This window comes from Patagioenas fasciata (assembly GCF_037038585.1).
Source record: "Patagioenas fasciata isolate bPatFas1 chromosome 6 unlocalized genomic scaffold, bPatFas1.hap1 SUPER_6_unloc_2, whole genome shotgun sequence".
Lineage (NCBI taxonomy): Eukaryota > Metazoa > Chordata > Aves > Columbiformes > Columbidae > Patagioenas > Patagioenas fasciata.
In genome coordinates this window covers 965541-983517 of record NW_027288504.1, presented here as the reverse complement: position 1 = coordinate 983517, position 17977 = coordinate 965541, and the positions used below count along the sequence as shown (strand labels likewise).

Sequence of the window (17977 nt, the reverse complement as noted above, 5' to 3'; positions counted from 1 at the left end):
TGGTTTGGGGGAAGGATCTGGGGGCGAGATATTTGGGGGGCAGGGTTTGGGATGCCAGGTTTGGGGGTGAAGGGCTTGGGGGCAAGGATGTGGGGTGCAGGATTAGGGGGATTCAGGATTGGGGGGGTTAAGGTTGTATGGGGGACAATTTTGGGGGGCAGGTTTGGGGGGCAGAATTTACAGTGCAGGCTTTTGGGATGCACGGCTTCAGGGTACAGGGCTTGATGAGGCAGGATTTGGGGGTGCAGGATTTGGGGGCTCAGTGTTAGGAGGTGAATGTTTTGGGGGTGAAGGGTTTGGGAGTGTAAAATCTGGGCGTGCAGGATTTTGGAGTGCAGTATTTTGGGGTGCAGGGTTTGGGACTGTAGATTTTGGGGTGTAGGGCTTGGGGGGCAGGGTTTGGGACTGCAGGTTTTGGGGTGTAGGGTTTGGGGGTACAAAGTTTAGGGGGCAGGGTTTTGGGGCGCAGGATCTTGGGGTGTACGAGTTTTGGGTGTGGGATTTGAAAAAAAATGATTTGTGGTGCAAGGTTTTGGGGTGCAGGGTTTGGGGGCAGGTTTTGCGTGTTCAGGAACTGGGGGTGCAGGATTTTGCGTTGAAGGGCTCTGGGGTGCCGGGGTTGGCCTGCAGGGGTTGGGGTGCAGTATTTTGGGGTGCAGGGGTTTGGGTTTCAGGACCTGGGGGTGCAGGGTCTCAGGGAACAGGATTTCAGGGGTGCAGCATTTGAGGGGTGACGGCCTTGGGGATGAAGGATTGGGGAGTGCAGGGTTTGGGGGTGCAGATTTGGGGTGCAGGGTTTAGGGGGTGTAGGGTTTTGGAGGGGCAGGATATTGGGGTGCAGGATTTAGAGGAGCCGACTTTTGGTCAGCAGGATTGGGGGGCAAGGATTTGGGGGTGCAGGGTTTAGGGTAGCAGGGACTTGGGGTGCAGGGTTTGGTGGGGCAGGATCTTGGGGTGCAGGGTTTGGGGTTCAGGGTTCGGGATGTACATTTTTGGGAGGCAGGATTTGAGGGCGCAGGGTTTTGGGGCGAAGGGTTTAGAGAGCAGGATTTAGAGTGCAGGGTTTGGGGGTTCAGGGTCTAGGGTGGCAGGAATTTTGGGGTGCAGGCCTTTGGGGCAAAGGGTTCTGTGGTGCTGGGTTTTGGGGTGCAGGATTTGGGTGTGCAGGGTTGGGGGTTGGGGAGAAGGATTTTAGGGTGCAGGATTTTAGGGTGAAGGTTTGGTAGGGCTGAGTTTGGAGGTTCAGGGTTCTGGGGTGCAGGATCTGGGGGTACAGGATCTATGGGTGCAGGGTGTTGTGGGGAAGGATCTTGGGGTGAAGGGTTCGTGGGTGCAGGGATTTTGAGTGAGGGATTGGGGGTTCAGAGTCATGGGGTGCAGGCTTTGGGGGTGCAGGGTGTTGGGGAAGGATTTGGGGTACAGGGTTTGGGGGTTAAAGGATTTGGGGGTGCAGGGTTCAGGTGTTCAGGACCTGGGTGTGCAGGGTTTGCGGGTTCAAGGTTTGGGGCGCAATGTTTTGGGGGACAGGATTTGGGGGTGCAGAGTTTTGGGGTGCAGGGCTTGTGAGAGAAGAATCGGGTGTGCATGATTTGGGGTTTCAGGATTTGGGCGGCAGGATCTGGGGGTGCGGGATTTAGGGGTGTAGGGTTGGGGGACAGAATTTCGAGGTGAAGGGTTGGGTAGGGCAGGATTTTGGGGTACAGGGTTCTGGGGTGCAGGATTTTGGGTGAGGGATTTCAGGTTCAGGGTTAGGGAGTGCAGGATTTGGGGCAGCAGGGTGTTGGGGAAGGATTTGGGGTGCAGGATTTGGGGGTGCAGGGTGTTTGGGTGAGGGATTTGGGGTTCAGGGTTAGGGGGTGCAGGGTTTGGTGGGCAGGAATTGGGGATGCAGGGTTCAGGGGTGCAGGATCTGGGGTACAGGGTTTGGGGTGCAGGTTTGGGGGTGCATGAGCTTGGGGTCTACGAGCTTTAGGTGTGAGATTTGAAGGAAAATTATTGGGGGGTGCAGAGTTCAGGGCTGCAGGGTTTAGGGGGGGCAGATTTGGTGCTACAGGGTCTGGGGGTGCAGGTTTTGGGAGTTAAGGGATTGGGGGATGCAGGGTTCAGTGGTGCAGGATCTGGGGTGCAGGGTTCAGGGGTGCAGGGTTTGGGGGGGCAGGGTTTGGGGTTGCAGTTTTTGAAGATTCAGGATGTGGGTGTCAAGGATTTGGGGGTACAGGGCTTGGGTGCAGGATTTCACGGTACAGGGCTTGGGTTCAAGATTTCGGGGTACAGGGGTTTGAAGGGGACAGGATTTGCAGGTGCAAGATTTGGTGGTCTGGGGTACTGGGGTGCAGGGTTTTGGGTGAGGGGTTTGGGGGTCAGGATGAGGAGTGGAGGATTCGAGCGTGCGTGCTGTTGGGGTTCAGAGTTTTGGGGGACAGATTTGGGGGTGCACGCTTGTGGAGAGCAGGAACAGAGGAGCAGGGTTGGGGGTGTAGGGTCTGGTGGGGCAGGAATTGGGGGTGCAGGGAGTTGAGGGAAGGATCTGCTGGTGCAGCTTTTAGGGTAAAGGGTTTTGGGGTACAGGGTTTTGGGGTGGAGGATTTGGGGGTGTAGGGTTGGGGTGTGAAGGGTTTGGGGGACAGAGCTGCAGGTGAAGGGTTTGGGGTGAAAGGTCTGCAGTGAAGGTTTTGGGGTGAAGGTTTTGGGGTGCAGGATCTGAGGGTGCAGGGCTTGGTAGGGCAGGATTTTGGGGTGAAGGATTTGGGGGTGTAGAGTTTTCAGGTGCAGGGTTTGGGACTGCAGGTTTTGGGGTGTAGGGTTTGGGGTACAAAGTTTAGGGGGCAGGGTTTTGGGGTGCAGCATCTTGGGGTGTATGAGTTTTGGGTGTGGGATTTGAAGGAAAGTGATTTGGGGTGCAATGTTTTGGGGTTCCCATTGGCAGGTTTTCTGTGTTCAGGAACTGGGGGTGCAGGGCGTTGGGGTGCCGGGGTTGGCCTGCAGGGTTTGGGGTGCAGAATTTAGGGGTGCAGTATTTTGGGGTTCAGGGTTTTGGGGTGCAGGATTCGGGGTTGTAGAGTTTGGTATTACAGGTTTTGGGGGTCCATGGCTTGGGAGGAAGGATTTGGGGGTGCAGAATTTAGGGGTGCACGTTTTGAGGGTGCAGAGTTTAGGGGTGAAGAATTGGGGATGCAGGGTTTTGGGGGCATTATCTGGGAGGGTCAGGGTTTGGGGGTGCAGGGATTTGGGGGTGCAGGGTTTGGGGCTGCAGGTTTTCGGTGGGGAATTTGGGGGTACAGGGTGTTGAGGAAGGATCTGGGGGTGCAATATTTGGGCTTTAAGGGTTATGGGGGGCAGGATCTGGCAGTGCAGAGTTTGGGGACAGGATCTGGGGGTGCAGCGTTTGGGGTTACAGGTTTTGGGGGTGCAGGGTCGAGGGAATTATTTGAGGTTCAGGGTTATGAGAGTGCAGGATTTTTGGGTGCAGAGTTTGGGGAGCTGGGTATGGGGCAGCAGGATCTGGGGGTGCTTTTGTTTGGGGGTGCATTCACTTGGGGAGGGAGGATCTGGGGGTGCAGGGTTTAAGGGTTCAGGATTTGTTGATGTAGAGTTTTGGGGTACAGGGTTTGGGGTTCAGGTTTTGGGGGTGCATTCACTTGGGGGGAAGGATCTAGGGGTGCAGGTTTTGGGGGTCCAAGGTTAGACGGGATTTGGGGCTGCAGGGATTTAGGGTGCAGGGTTTAGGGCTGCAGTGTTCTGGAGGAAGGATTTGGGGTGCAGTGTTTGAGGGGTAGGCTTTGGGGTTTCAGTGTTTCAGGGTGTATGATTTTGGAGTGCAGGATTTGGGGTGCAGGGTTTGGGGGTGCAGGGTTGGAGGTGCAGGGGTTGGGGCTGCAGGGGTTGGAGTACAAAGTTTTGGTAGGGCACGCTTTGGGGTGCAGGACTTTAGGGTGCAGAATTCTGGGGTGTGCAGTTTAAGGGGGCAGGATGTGGCGTTGCAGCGTTCTGGGGTGTCAGGTTTGGGGTGCAGTGCTTTGGGGTGCAGGGTTTGGGGTGCAGGGTTTAGGGAAGGATGATAAGGGGGTGCAGGGTTTAGGGCAGCAGGATCTTGGCGTGCAGGGGTTTGGGGTGGAGGGCTCGGTAGGGCAGAGTTTGGGGGTGGACAGTTTAGGGGGGGGTAGGGTTTGGGGAGCAGGTTTTGGGGGTTCAGAACGTGGGGGGGCAGGGTATTGGGGTGCAGGATCTAGAAGGGCAGGGTTTGGGGGTGCAGTGTTTGGGGCACAGGGTTTGGGGGTGCAGGATCTTGGGGTGTACAAGTTTTGCAGGTAGGATTTGAAGGAAAATGATTTGGGGTGCAGGGATGGGGGTACAGGGTTTTGGGGTTGCTGGTTCTGGGGATTTGGGCTGTGGGGTTGGAGGATAACGGGAAGCAGGGTTTGGGGGGCAGGGTTTGGGGAGCCAGGGTTAGGGTTCGGTGGGGGCAGAATTTTGGGTGCACAGTTTTGACAGCTAAGTTTGGGGTGCAGGGCCTGGGAATTCAGGGTTTAGGGGTGCAGAGTTTTAGGGAGCAGGGTTTGGGGGTTCATGACGTGGGGATGGAGGAATTGGGGGTGCAGGGTTTGGTGGGGAAAGCTTTGGGGGTGCCTGGCTTAGGGTTGCAGGATTTGGGGGTCAAGGGTTTGGAGGTGCCAGGGTTTTGGGGGGCAGGATATAGGGGTGCAGGATTTGAGGGTGCAGGGTTGTGGAGTGCAGAGATTTAGGGGTGCAAGATCTGGGCTTGTACGGTTTTGGGGTGCAGGTTTTGGGGAGGGAGGATTTGGGGTGCAGAGTTTGGGCATGCCAGGTCTGTGGTTGCAGGTTTTAGTACAGGGTTTGGGGGTTCAGGTTGTGGGGGCGGAGTTTTTGGGGGTGCAGGGTTGGGGAGAAGGATTTTGGGGGTGCAGGGTTTTAGGGTGCAGGATCTTAGGGTACAGAATTTGGGCAGGAATGCTTTCGGGGTGCAGGTTTGGGGAGTGCAATATTTGAGGGTGCAAGGTTACCAAACCTTGCAGGATCTTGGGGTGCAGGGTTTTTGGTATTTGGGGTTCAGGGTTAGGGGGTGCAGGGTGTTGGGGAACGATTTGGGGGTGCAGGGTTGGGAGGTGGAGTGTTTCAGGGATCAGGGTTTGGGAGGCAGAATTATGGGTGCAGGGTTTGGGATTGCAGGGTTTGGGGTGCAGAGTTCAGGACCTGGGGGTGCTGCTTTTGGGGGTGCAGGGTTTTGGGGTGCAGGGTTTGGGTGTTCAGGACCTGGGGGTGCTGTGTTTGGGGGTGCAGGGTTTTGGTGAGCAGGGTTTGGGTGTTCAGGACCTGGGGGTGCTGTGTTTGGGAGTGCAGGGTTTTGGGGAGCAGGGTTTGGGGAGGCAAACTATGAGGGTCCTGGGTTTTAGGAGGACAGGATTTAAAGGCGCGGGATTTGGGGGTGCAGGGTTTGGGGACTCAGGACCTGGAGGTGCAGTTTTCAGGGTGCGAGGCTTAGGGGTGCATTATTAGAGGGTGGAATATTAGGGGTGCAGGACTGGGTGGGGAGGATCTGGGGTGCACATTTTGGGCGCTAAGGACGTGGGGGTGCAGGACTTGGGCGTTCAGGGATTGGGAGTGCACGGTTTGGGGGTGCAGAGTGCAAGCTGGGGGGGCAGGATTTGGGGTGCAGGGTTTGGGGGTGCATTGTTGGGGGTTTAGGATTTGGGAGGGCAGGTTTAGGGGGTGCAAGATTTCGCTTGTAGGGTTTAGGGGTGCAGAGTTTGGTAGGGCCGAAATTGGGGTTGCAGGATTTGGTGCTGCAGGATTTTGTGTTGCAGGGTTTTGGGGTGAAGGGTTAACAGGGATGCAGAATCTAGGGTGCAGGATTTGGGGTTTGAGGGTTCTGGGGGTCAGGATCTGGGGTGCAGGTTTCGGAAGAGTATTTTGGGGTGCAGGATTTTGGGTGCCGTGTCTGCGGGGCAGGTTTGGGGTGATCACTGCTGATCCGCACACACTCGCTCTCTCTGGTATTCACCTCCACTCCTGCTCCTCCACCTCCCCACTGTTCTCTCCATCTCCTCTCTTCTCGTTCCCACCACACTCTGCACACAGACCCGACCACTGAGAATGTTCCAGAACACGCTGATCCAAACCCCGCTGGGACCTCCGGGCTCCATGGCAATGTGAAAATGGAGTGTGCCACAGAATCCCTTTGGGTGTCAAACACCTTGAAGGTGCTGGAGTCCAAGCACAACCCCCCGGCACTGCCCACGGCCCTCAGGAGCTCCTGTGGAAACCCCTCCAGGGATGGCGGCTCCAGCCCTGCCCTGGGCAGCCCGTTCAGTGCCCGACAGCCCTCGCTGGGAGGAACAGCTCCCAGGCTCCAGCCAGAAGCTCACCCGGTACCGCTGGGGCCGTCTCCTCTCCTCCTGCCGCTCGTTCCCGGGCAGAGTCCCCGAAGCCCGCTCTCCGGGCGCTCTGCGGGCGGCTCCTGGCCCGGCCGCCCCCCGCACTCCCGCTCTGGCTCCGCCCCAAGGCTCAGGCGGGAACGGCCCCTGCGTCCCGGCCGGCCAATCGCAGCTCGCCGCCTCAGCCCCGCCCCCTCAAACCAGCCCTTGGCCCCGCCCCCTCCCCCCAGCCCCTCAGGAGGAGCCGCACCCGCTGGTGCTGAGTGCGGAGCTCAGCGCACAAAGAGCTGCACAGGGTGAGAGGGGCAGGGGGATTCGAGCTGGGATGGGCGCTGTTTGCAGACGGAACCAAGTGAGGCACGGGCTCTGCACCTGGAGAAAGGAAAAGGTGCACTGATCACCCCAAACCTGCCCCGCAAACACGGCACCCAAAATCCTGCACCCCAAAATACACTTCCCAAACCCTGCACCCCAGATCCTGACCCCAAGCCCTGCACCAAAACCCTGCCCCTCAATCCTGCACCCCCAAATCCTCCAACCCCGATCCTGTCTTCCCAAACCCTGCACCCCAAACCCTGCACCCCCAAATTCGGCCCTACCAAACTCTGCACCCCTAAACCCTACAACTGAAACCTTGCACCCCCTAATCCTGCCCTCCCTACCTTCCTGAACCCCGAAACCTGCACCCAAACCCTGCATTCCCAAATACTTCCGTCCTATACCCTCCACCCCTAAACCCTGCCCCCAAACCCTGCACCCCAAAGAATTCCCTCCCAAACCCTGCACCTCCAAATCCTGCACCTCAAAGGCCTGGAAACCCATTTTGACACCATGGGGATCCCCCTTTTCCCTCTGGTCCATCGTGGCACTGTGGGGAACCCCCTTATCACGTGGGACCCATTTTGACACCATGGGGACCCCCTTTGTCACTGGGGCCCATTGTGACATCCCAGGACCCCCCTTGTCCCCAGGGCCCATTGTGACATTCAGGGGACCCCTCTTTGTCCCCAGGGCCCATTGTGACATTCTGGAGAGCCCCACCTGGTCCCCAGGGCCCAATGTGACATCCCAGGACCCCCTTTGTCCCCAGGGCCCATCGTGACACCGTGGGGACCCCCCTTGTCACTAGGGACCCATTTTGACACCATGGGTACCCCGTTTTTTCCTCAGGGCCCATTGTGACATCCTGGGTACCCCTCATTGTCCCCAGGGCCCATTGTGAAATCCTGGGGACCCCCTTGTCCCTATGGCCCATCATGGCACTGTGGGGACCCCCATTGTCACTGGGGACCCATTGTGACACCATGGGGACCCCCCCTTTGTCCCCAGGGCCCATTGTGGCATCCCAGGACTCCTCGTTGTCCCCAGGGCCCGTTGTGACACCGTGGGGACTCCCTTTGTCAGTGGGGCCCATTGTGAAATCCTGGGTGACCTCCTTTGTCCCCATGGCCCATTGTGTCACGGTGGGGACGACCCTTGTCCCCAGGGCCCATTGTGATATCCAAGGACCCCCCTTTTTCCTCAGGGCCCATTGTGACATACTGGGGACCCCCTTTTGTCCCCAGGGCCCATTTTGGCACCATGGGTACCCCTTTTGTCTCCAGGCCCATTGTGACATCCTGGGGACCCCCCTTGTCCCCAGGACCTATTGTGACATCCGGGGGACCCCCATGTCTCCAGGGCTCATCGTCGCACCGTGGGAACCCTCCTTGTCACTTGGGCCCATTGTTACACCATGGGGACCCCCCTTGTCCCCAGCGCCCATTGTGACAGCGTGGGGACCCCCCTTGATCCCCAGAGCCCATTGTGACATTCAGGGGACCCCTCTTGGTCCCCAGGGCCAATTGTGGCACCATGGGGCCCCCTTTTGTCTCTGTGGTCCAATGTGACATCTCAGGACCCAACTTTGTACCCAAGGCCCATTATGACACCGTGGGGACCCCCCTTGTCCCCAGGGCCCATTGTGACACCATGGGGACCCCCCTTGTCACTGGGGACGCATTGTGACCCCATGGGGACCCCCATTGTCCCCAGAGCCCATTGTGACGTCCCATGACCACCTGTTATCTTCAGGGCCCATTGTGACGCACTGGGGACCCCTTGTCCCCAGTGCCCATTGTGACATCCTGGGGACCCCCTTTGTCCCCATGGCCCATTGTTAAATTCCCGGACCCCCCACTGTCCCCAGGTCCCATTGTGACATTGAAGGGACCCCCCATTGTCCCCAGGGCCTATTGTGACACCATGGGGACCCCACATTGTCTCCAGGGCCCGTTGTGACATCCTGGGGACCCTCTTTGTCTCCAAGGCCCATTGTGACGTCGCAGGACCCCCCTTTGTCCCCAGGGTCCATTGTGACACCGTGGGGACCCCCTTTGTCACTGGAGCCTATTGTGACATCCCAGGACCCCCGTTATCCCCAGGGCCCATTGTTGCATCCTGGGCCCCCCCCACTTTTCCCCAGGGCCCATTGTTACGTCCCAGGACCCCCTGTTGTCCCCAGTGCCCATTGTGACATCCCAGGAGCCCACTTTGTCCCCAGGGCCCATTGTGACACCGTGGGGTCCCCCCTTGTCCCCAGGGCCCATTTTGACATTCAGGGGACCCCTCTTTGTCCCCAGGGCCCATTGTGACACCATGGGGTCCCCCCTTGTCCCCAGGGCCCATTTTGACATTCAGGGGAACCCCCTTTGTCCCCAGGGCCCATTGTGACACCATGGGGTCCCCCCTTGTCCCCAGGGCCCATTTTGACACCGTGGGGTCCCCCCTTGTCCCCAGGGCCCATTTTGACATTCAGGGGAACCCCCTTTGTCCCCAGGGCCCATTGTGACACCATGGGGATCCCCTTTGTCACTGGGGTCTATTGTGACCTCCCAGGACTCCCCGTTGTCCCCAGAGCCCATTGTGAGATCCTGGGGACCCCCTTTGTCCCCAGGGCCATTGTGACATCTTGGGGACCCCCTTTGTCCCCAGGGCCCATTGTGAAATTCTGGGGACCTCCTTTGTCCCCAGAGTCCATTGTGACATCCCTGGACCCCCCCTTGTCCCCAGGACCCATTGTGACATCCTGGGGACCCCCCTTGTCCCCAGGGCCCATTGTGACATCCTGGGGACCCCCTTTGTCCCCAGGGTCCATTGTGACATGCCAGGACCCCACTTTGTCCCAAAGGCCCATTGTGACACCGTGGGGAACACCCTTGTCTGTGGGGACGCATTGTGACACGATGGGAACCCCCCCTTTGTCTCCAGTGCCCATTGTGAAATCCTGGGGACCCCCCTTGTCACCAGGGCCCACTGTGACGTCCCAGGACCCCACTTTCTCCCCAGGGCCCATTGTGACATCCAGGGGACGCCCTTTGTCCCCAAGGCCCATTGTGACATCCCAGGACCCCCCATTGTCCCCAGGGCCCATTGTGAACATCCTGGGGACTCCCTTTGTCCCCAGTGCCCATTGTGACATCCTGGGGACCCCCTTTGTCCCCAGGGCCCATTGTGACACCGTGGGGACCCCCATTGTCCTTAGGGCGCATTGTGACATTCAGGGGACCCCTCTTTGTCCCTAGGGCCCATTGTGTGATTCCAGGACCCCCCCTTTGTCCCCAGGGCCCATTGTGACATCCTGTGGACCCCTCTTTGTCCCCTGGGCCCATTGTGACGTCCCAGGACCGCCCACTTGTCCCCATTGCCCATTGTGACATCCTCAGGACCCTCTTTGTCCACAGGGCCCATTGTGACGTCCTGAGGAACTCTCTTTGTCCCCAGGACCCATAGTGGCATCCCAGGACCCTCCATTGTCCCCAGGAAACATTGTGACATCCTGGGGACCGCCCATATTCCCCAGGGCCCATTGTGACATCCTGTGGACCCCTCTTTGTCCCCAGGGCCTACTGTGACATCCTGGGGACCCCCCCTTTTCTCCAGGGCCCATTGTGACACCGTGGGACCCCCCTTGTCCCCAGGGCCCATTGTGACATCCTGGGGACAACCATTGTCCCCAGGGCCCATTGTGACGTCCCAGGAAACCCCATTGTCCCCAGGGCCCATTGTGTCAGGGTAAGACCCCTTTTTGTCCCCAGGGCCCATTGTGACATCCCAGGACCCCACTTTGTCCCCAGGGCCCATTGTGACATTCTGGGGAGCCCCCTTTGTCCCACGGGCCCATTGTGACATTCAGGGGACCCCCCTTGTCACCAGGGCCCATTGTGAGTGTGTCGGGACCCCCCGTTGTCCCCAGGGCCCATTGTGACATCCTGGGGTCCCCCTTTGTCCCCAGGGCCCATTGTGAGTGTGTCGGGACCCCCCGTTGTCCCCAGGGCCCATTGTGACATCCTGGGGACCCCCTTTGTCCCCAGGGCCCATTGTGACATTCAGGGGACCCCCCTTGTCACCAGGGCCCATTGTGACATCCTGGGGACCCCCTTTGTTCCCAGCGCCCATTGTGAGTTTGTCGGGACCCCCCGTTGTCCCCAGGGCCCATTGTGACATCCTGGGGACCCCCTTTGTCCCCAGGGCCCATTGTGACATTCAAGGGACTCCCTTTGTCCCCATGGCTCATTGTGAGATTCAGGGGCCCCCCCTTGTCCTCAGGGCCGATTGTGACGTCCTAGGACCCCTCTTTGTCCCCAGGACCCATTGTGACACTGTGGGGACTCCCTTTGTCACTGGCGCCCATTGTGACATCCCAGGACGCCAGTTTCTCCCCAGGGCCCATTGTGACACCATGGAGACCCCCCTTGTCCCCAGGGCCCATTGTGACATTCAGGGGACCCCCATTGTCCCCAGGGCCCATTGTGACATCGCAGGACCCCCCATTGTCCCCACGGCCCACTGTGACATCCTGGGGATCCCTCTTTGTCCCCAGGGCCTATTTTGACATCCTGGGGACACCCCCTTGTCTCCAGGGCCAAGCGTGATGTCCCAGAACCCCACATTGTTCCCAGGGCCCATTGTGAAATCCTTGTGACCCCCCCTTTGTCCCCAGGGCCCATTGTGATATTCAGGGGACCCCCCGTTGTCCCCACGGCCCACTGTGACATCCCAGGACCCCCACTGTCCCCAGAGCCCATTGTGACATCCTGGGGACACACCTTGTCCCCAGGGTTCATTCTGACATCTTGGGGACCCCTTTGTCATCAGAGCCCATTGTGATATCCTAGGACCCCCCATTGTCTACAGGGCCCATTGTGAACATCCTGGGGACCCCGCTTTGTCCCCAGGGCCCATTGTGACACCGTGGGGACCCCCCTTGTCACTGGGGACCCACTGTGACACCATGGGGACCCTCTTTGTCCCCAGGGCCCATTGTGAAACGGTCGGGACCCCCCTTGTCCTGAGGGCCCATTCTCGCATCCTAGGGACTCCCTTTGTCCCCAGGGCCCATTGTGGCACCATGGGGACCCCCTTTGTCACTGGGGCCGATTGTGACATCCCAGGACCCCCCTTGTCCCCAGGGCCCATTGTGACATTCAGGGCACCCCTCTTTGTCCCCAGGGCCCATTGTGACCTCCCAGGACCCCCCATTGTCCCCAGGGCCCATTGTAACATTCTGGGGACCTCCGTTGTCCCCAGGGCCCATTGTGACATCGCAGGACCCCCCATTGTCCCCAGGGCACATTGTGACATCCTGGGGACCCTGATTTGTGCCCAGGACCCATTGTGGTACCATGGGGACGCCCTTTGTCCCCAGGGCCCATTGTGACGTCCCAAGACCCCCCTTTTTTCCCAGGGCCCACTGTGACATCCTGGGGACCCCCTTTGTCACTGGGGTCCTTTGTGATGTCCCAGGACTCCCCTTTGTCCACAGAGCCCATTGTGACATACTGGGGACCCCCCTTTGTCCCCAGGGCCCATCGTGACGTCCCAGGACCCCTCATTGTCCTCAGGGCCCATTGTTACATCCTGGGGAAGCCCCTTTGTCCCCAAGCCCATTGTGACACCCTGGGGACCCCCCTTTGTCCTCAGGGTCCATTGTGACATCCTGGGCACCCCCTATTGTCCCCAGGGGCCATTGTGACACTGTGGGGACCCCCTTTGTCCCCAGTGCCTATTGTGACATCGCAGATTCCCGTTTGTCCCCAGAACCCGTTGTGACATCCCTGGGAGCCCCCTTTGTTCCCAGGGCCCATTGTGACATCACAGGACCCCCCATTGTCCCCAAGGCCCATTGTGACATCCTGGAGACCCCCTTTGTCCCCAGGACCCATTCTCACATCCTGGGGACCCCCTCTTGTCCCCAGGACCCATTGTGACATCGCAGGACCCCCCATTGTCCCCAGGTCCCATCGTGGCACCGTGGGGACCCCCTTTGTCCCCAGGGCTTATTGTGGCACCCTGGGGACCCCCCTTGTGCCCAGAGACCATTGTGACATTCAGGGGACCCCTCTTCATCCCTAGGACCCATTGTGATTCCGTGGGGACCCTCTTTGTCCCGAGGGCCCATTATGGCATCCTGGGGACCCCGTTTGTCTCCAGGGCCCATTGTGACATCCTGGAGAAGTCCCCTTGTCTACAGGGCCCATTGTGACGTCACAGTAATCCCCATTGTCCCCAGGGTCCATTGTGACATCATGGGGACACCCCCTTTGTTCACCAGGGCCCATTGTGACATCCTGGGGACTCCCTTTGTCCCCACGGCCCATTGGGGCACCATGCGGACCCCCTTTGTCACTGGGGCCCATTGTGACAACCCAGGATCTCACTTTGTCCCAAGGGCCCATTGTGACACCGTGGGGACCCCCTAGCCCCAGGACCCATTGTGACATTCAGGGGACGCCCTTTGTCCCCACGGCCCATTGTGACACCATGGGGACCCCATTTATCTATGGGGCCCATTGTGACATCTGAGGACCCCCCATTGTGCCCAAGGCCCATTGTGACATCCAGGGGAGCCCCCTTTGTCCCCAGGGCCCATTGTGGCACTATGGGGACCCCCTTTGTCACTGGGGCCCATTGTGACATCCCAGTACCCCACATTGTCCCCGGGGCCCATTGTGACATTCAGGGGACCCCCTCTTGTCCCCAGGGCCCATTGTGACGTCCTAGGACCCCACTTTGTCCCCAGGGCGCATTGTAACATCCTGGGGACCCCCTTGTCCCCAGGACCCATTGTGACATCCTGGCGACTCCCTTTGTCCCCAGGGCCCATTGTGATGTCCCATGACCCCCCGTTGTCCCCAGGGCAAATTGTGACATTTTGGGGACCCTCGTTTGTCCACAGGGCCCATTGTGATATCTTTAGGACCCCCCAATTGTCCCGAGGGCCCATTGTGACATCCGAGGACCCTCCCTTGTCCACAGGGCCCATTGTGACATTCAGGGCACCCCTCTTTGTCCCCAGGACCCATTGTGAGAGGGTGGGACCCCTCTTGTCCCCAGGGCCCATTGTGACATCCTGGGGACCCCGTTTGCTGACAGGGCCCATTGTGGTACCATGGGGACCCCCTTTGTCCACAGGGGGACATTGTGACGTCCCAGGACCCCCCCTTGTCCTCAGGGCCCATTGTGACATTCAGGGCACCCCTCTTAGTCCCCAGGGCCTATTGTGACATCCTGGGGACCCCCCCTTGTCTCCAGTGCCAATTGTGACGGCCCAGGACCCCCCATTGTCCTTAGGGCCCATTTTGAAATCCTGGGGACCCCCCCTTTGTCCCCAGGGCCCATTGCGACATCCCAGAACCCCCCCTTGTCCCCAGGGCCCATTGTGACATCCTGGGGATCCCCTTTGTCCCCAGGGCCCATTGTGGCACCGTGAGGACCCCCCTTGTCCCAAGGGCCCATTGTGACATTCCACGACCCCTCCTTGTTCCCAGGACCCATTGTGACATCCTGGGGATCCCCTTTGTCCCCAGGGCCATTGTGGCACCGTGGGAACACCCCTTGTCCTATAAACAAAACTGGAAAGCCAAAGAACTCCCAGATATAGGCAGAAACGATCCCAAAGGGCACAAATGTGCCCAGATTTAGCTCAAAAGTGGCCCAAAGTGCCAAAGCAATCCCAGCTTTGATTTGAAACGGGCCCAAAGGCTCAAAGCGTGCCCTGGGATGGGGCCGTGTGGCAAGAGGCTGGGGGGCAGGGAGGGTCCCACAGGGACTCAGTGCTGGTTGGGGTCCTGGGATGTCACAATGGGTCCTGCAGACAAGGGGGTCCCCAGGATGTCACAATAGGCCCTGGGGACACTGGGGGTCCCCTGAATGTTCACAATGGTCCTTGAGGACAAGCGGGGTCCCCACGGTGTCAAAATGGGCCGTAGGGACAAAGTGGGGTCCTGGGATATCACAATGGTCCCTGCAGACAAGGGGGGGTCCCCACGGTGTCACAATGAACCCTGGGGACAACGAGGGGGTCCTGGGATGTCACAATGGGCCCTGGGGACAAAGGGGGCTCCCCAGGATATCACAATGGGCTCCGGTGACAAAGGGGTCCCCAGGATGTCACAATGGGCCCTGGGGCCAAGAGGTGTCCCACCCTGTCACAATGGGCCCTGAGAATATATGGGAAACCCACGGTATCACGATAGGCCCTGGGGACAAGGGGGTCCCCAGGATGTCACAATGGCCCCTGGGGACAAAGGGGGTACCCAGGATGTCACAATGGGCCCTGGGGATAAAGGGGGGTCCCCAGGATGTTCACTATGGGCCCTGGGGACAATGGGGGGTCCTGGGATGTCACAATGGGCCCTGAGGACAAGCGGGGTCCCCACGGTGTCACAATGAACCCTGGGGACAAAGGGGGGTCCCCAAGATGTCACAATGGGCTCTGGGGACAAGAGGCATCCCAAGGATGTTACAATAGACCCTGAGGACAAAGGGGGTCCCCAGGATGTCACAATGGGTCCTGGGGACACTGGGGGTTCTTGGGATGTCACAATGGGCCCTGATTCCAAAGGGAGTCCGCAGGATGTCACAATGGGTCCTGGGGACAATAGGGGGTCCTGGGACGTCACAATGGGCCCTGGAGACAACGGGGGTTCCCCACGATGTCACAATAGGCCCTGGAGACAAAGAGGGGTCCCCTGAATGTCATAATGGGCCCTGAGAACTAGGTGGGTCCCCATGGTGTCACAATGGGCCCTGGGGACAAAGAGGGGTCCCCAGGATGTCACAACGGGCCCTGGGGACAAAGGGGAATCCTGGGATGCCACAATGGGCTCTGGGGACAAAGGGGGTCCCCACGGTGTCACAATGGGCCCTGAGCACAAAGGGCGTCTCCAGGATGTTCACAATGGGCCCTGGGGACAATGGGGGCTTCCCAGGATGTCACAATGGGCTCTGGGGACAAAGGGGGTCCCGAGGATGTCACAATGGGCCCTGGGGACAAAGGGCATCCAAAGGATGTCACAAGGGACTCTGGTGACAAAGGGGTCCCCAGGATGTCACAATGGGCCCTGGGGACAAGGAGGGGTCGTGGAATGTAACAATGGGCCCTCGGGACAAGGTGGGGTCCCCACAGTGTCACATTGGGCCCTGGGGACAAAGGGGATCCCCAGGATGTTACAATGGGCCCTGGGGAAAATGGGAGGTCCTGCGATGTCACAATGGTCTCTGTGGACAAAGGGGGTCCCCAGGATGTCACAATGAGCCCTGGGGACAAGAGGGGTCCCCTGAATGTCACAATGGGCCCTGGGGACAAAGAGGGTCCCCACGGTGTCACAATGGGCCCTGGGGACACAGGGTGATCCCCAGGATGTCACAATGGGCCCTGGGGACAATGGGGGGTTCTGCGATGCCACAATGGGCCCTGGGGACAAAGGGGGGTCCTGGGATGTCACTATGGGCCCTGGGGACAAAGGGAGGTCCCCATGGTGTCACAAGGGTCCCTGGGGACACAGGGCGATACCCACGGTGTCACAATGGGTCCTGGGGACAAATTGGGGTCCTGGGATGTCACAATGGGCCCCAGTGACAAAGGGGGTCCCCATGGTGCAACAATGGGCCCTGGGGACTACGGGGGATCCTGAGACATCACAATGGGCCTTGGCGACAAAGGGGGTCCCCATGGTGTCACAACACCCTGGGGACAATGGGGGGTCCCCAGGATGTCACAATGGCCCCTGGGGACAAGAGGGGTCCCCACGGTGTCACAATGGTCACTGGGGACAAAGTGGGGCCTGGGATGTCACAATGGGCCCTTGGGACAATGTGGGGTGCCCAGGATGTCACAATGGCTCCTGAGTACAAGGGGGGTCTCCATGGTGTCACAATGGGTCCCCAGTGACACGGGGGGGTCCCCATGGTCTCACAATAGACCCTGGGGACAAAGGTGGGTCCCCATGGTGCCACAATGGGCCCTGGGGACAATGGGGGATCCTGGGACGCCACAATGGGCACTGGGGACAAGGGGAGGTCCCCAGGATGTCACAATGGGCCCTGGGGACAAATAGGGGTCCTCTGAACGTCACAATGGACCCTGGGGACAGGGGTTTCCCCAGGATGTCACAATGGGCCCTGGGGACAAAGGTGGTCCCCATGATGTCGCAGTGGACCCTGGGGACAATGGGGGTGCCCAGGATGTCACAATGAGTTCTGAGGACAAGGGGGTGTCCTCATGGTGTCACAATGGGCCCGGGGGACAAGGGGCGGTCTCTATGGTGTCACAATGGGCCCCAGGGACAAATGGAGGTCCCCATGGTGTCACAATGGGCCCAGGCGACAATAGGAGGTCCTGGGATGTCACAATGGGCCCTGGGGACAAAGTGGGGTCCTGGGATATCACAATGTGCCCCAGTGACAAAGGGCTTCCCCATGGTGCCACAACGAGCCCTGGGGACAAAGGGAGGTCCCCAGGATGTCACGCTGGGCCCTGGGGACTAATGGGGTCCCCACGGTGTCACAATGGGCCCTGGGGATAAAGAGGGGTCCCCAGGATGTCACACTGGGTCCCCAGTGACAAAGGGGGTCCCCAGGATGTCTCAATGGGCCCTGAGGACAGTGGGAGGTCCCCATGGTGTCACAATGGGTCCCCAGTGACAAGGGGGGTCCCCACGGTGCCATGATGGGTCCTGGGGACAATGAGGGGTCCTGGGACATCACAATGGGCCCTGGGGACAAAGGGAGTCCCCACAGTCGCACAGTCGGTCCTGGGGACGAAGGGGGGTCCCCAGGATGTCACAATGGGCCCTGGGGACAATGGAGGGTCCTGGGATGTCACAACAGGCCCTGGGAACAAGGGGGGTCCCCATGGTGTCACAATGGGCCCTGGGGACAAAGGGGCTCCCTAGGCTGTCACAATGGGCTCTGGGCACAATGGGGGGTCCTGGGACATCACAATGGGCCCTGGGGACAAAGAGGGGTCCCCAGGATGTCACAATGGGCCCTAGGGACAATGGGTGGTCCTGGGATGTCACAATGGGCCCTGGGGACAAGGGGTTAGGGGGTTGTGTTAGGGGGTTGGAGGATTAGGTGGTGCAGGATTTGAGGGTGCAAGGCTGGGGGAGCAGGATTTTGCGGGGCCTGATTTGGGGCTACAGGGTCTGGGGTTGCAGGTTCCAGGGGTGCAGGATTTGGGGGTTCAGGGTTTAGGGCAGTAGGATATTTGGGTGCAGGAGTTTGGGGTGCCGGGTTTGGGGGCCAGGATTTGGGGTTGCAGG

At 59.6% G+C, this 17977-nt stretch overlaps 1 protein-coding gene across 1 annotated transcript in view; it reads right to left on the bottom strand.

Moving 5' to 3' along the window:
• LOC139825424 (procollagen galactosyltransferase 2-like) overlaps window positions 1–6499 on the bottom strand; it is a 162200-nt gene extending 155701 nt beyond the window's left edge. The window contains exon 1 of the mRNA XM_071802908.1: window positions 6384–6499. The gene's annotated coding sequence lies outside the window, so the exon portion shown is untranslated. The remainder of the gene's footprint in view (window positions 1–6383) is intronic.
• Window positions 6500–17977: the final 11478 nt, after the last annotated feature.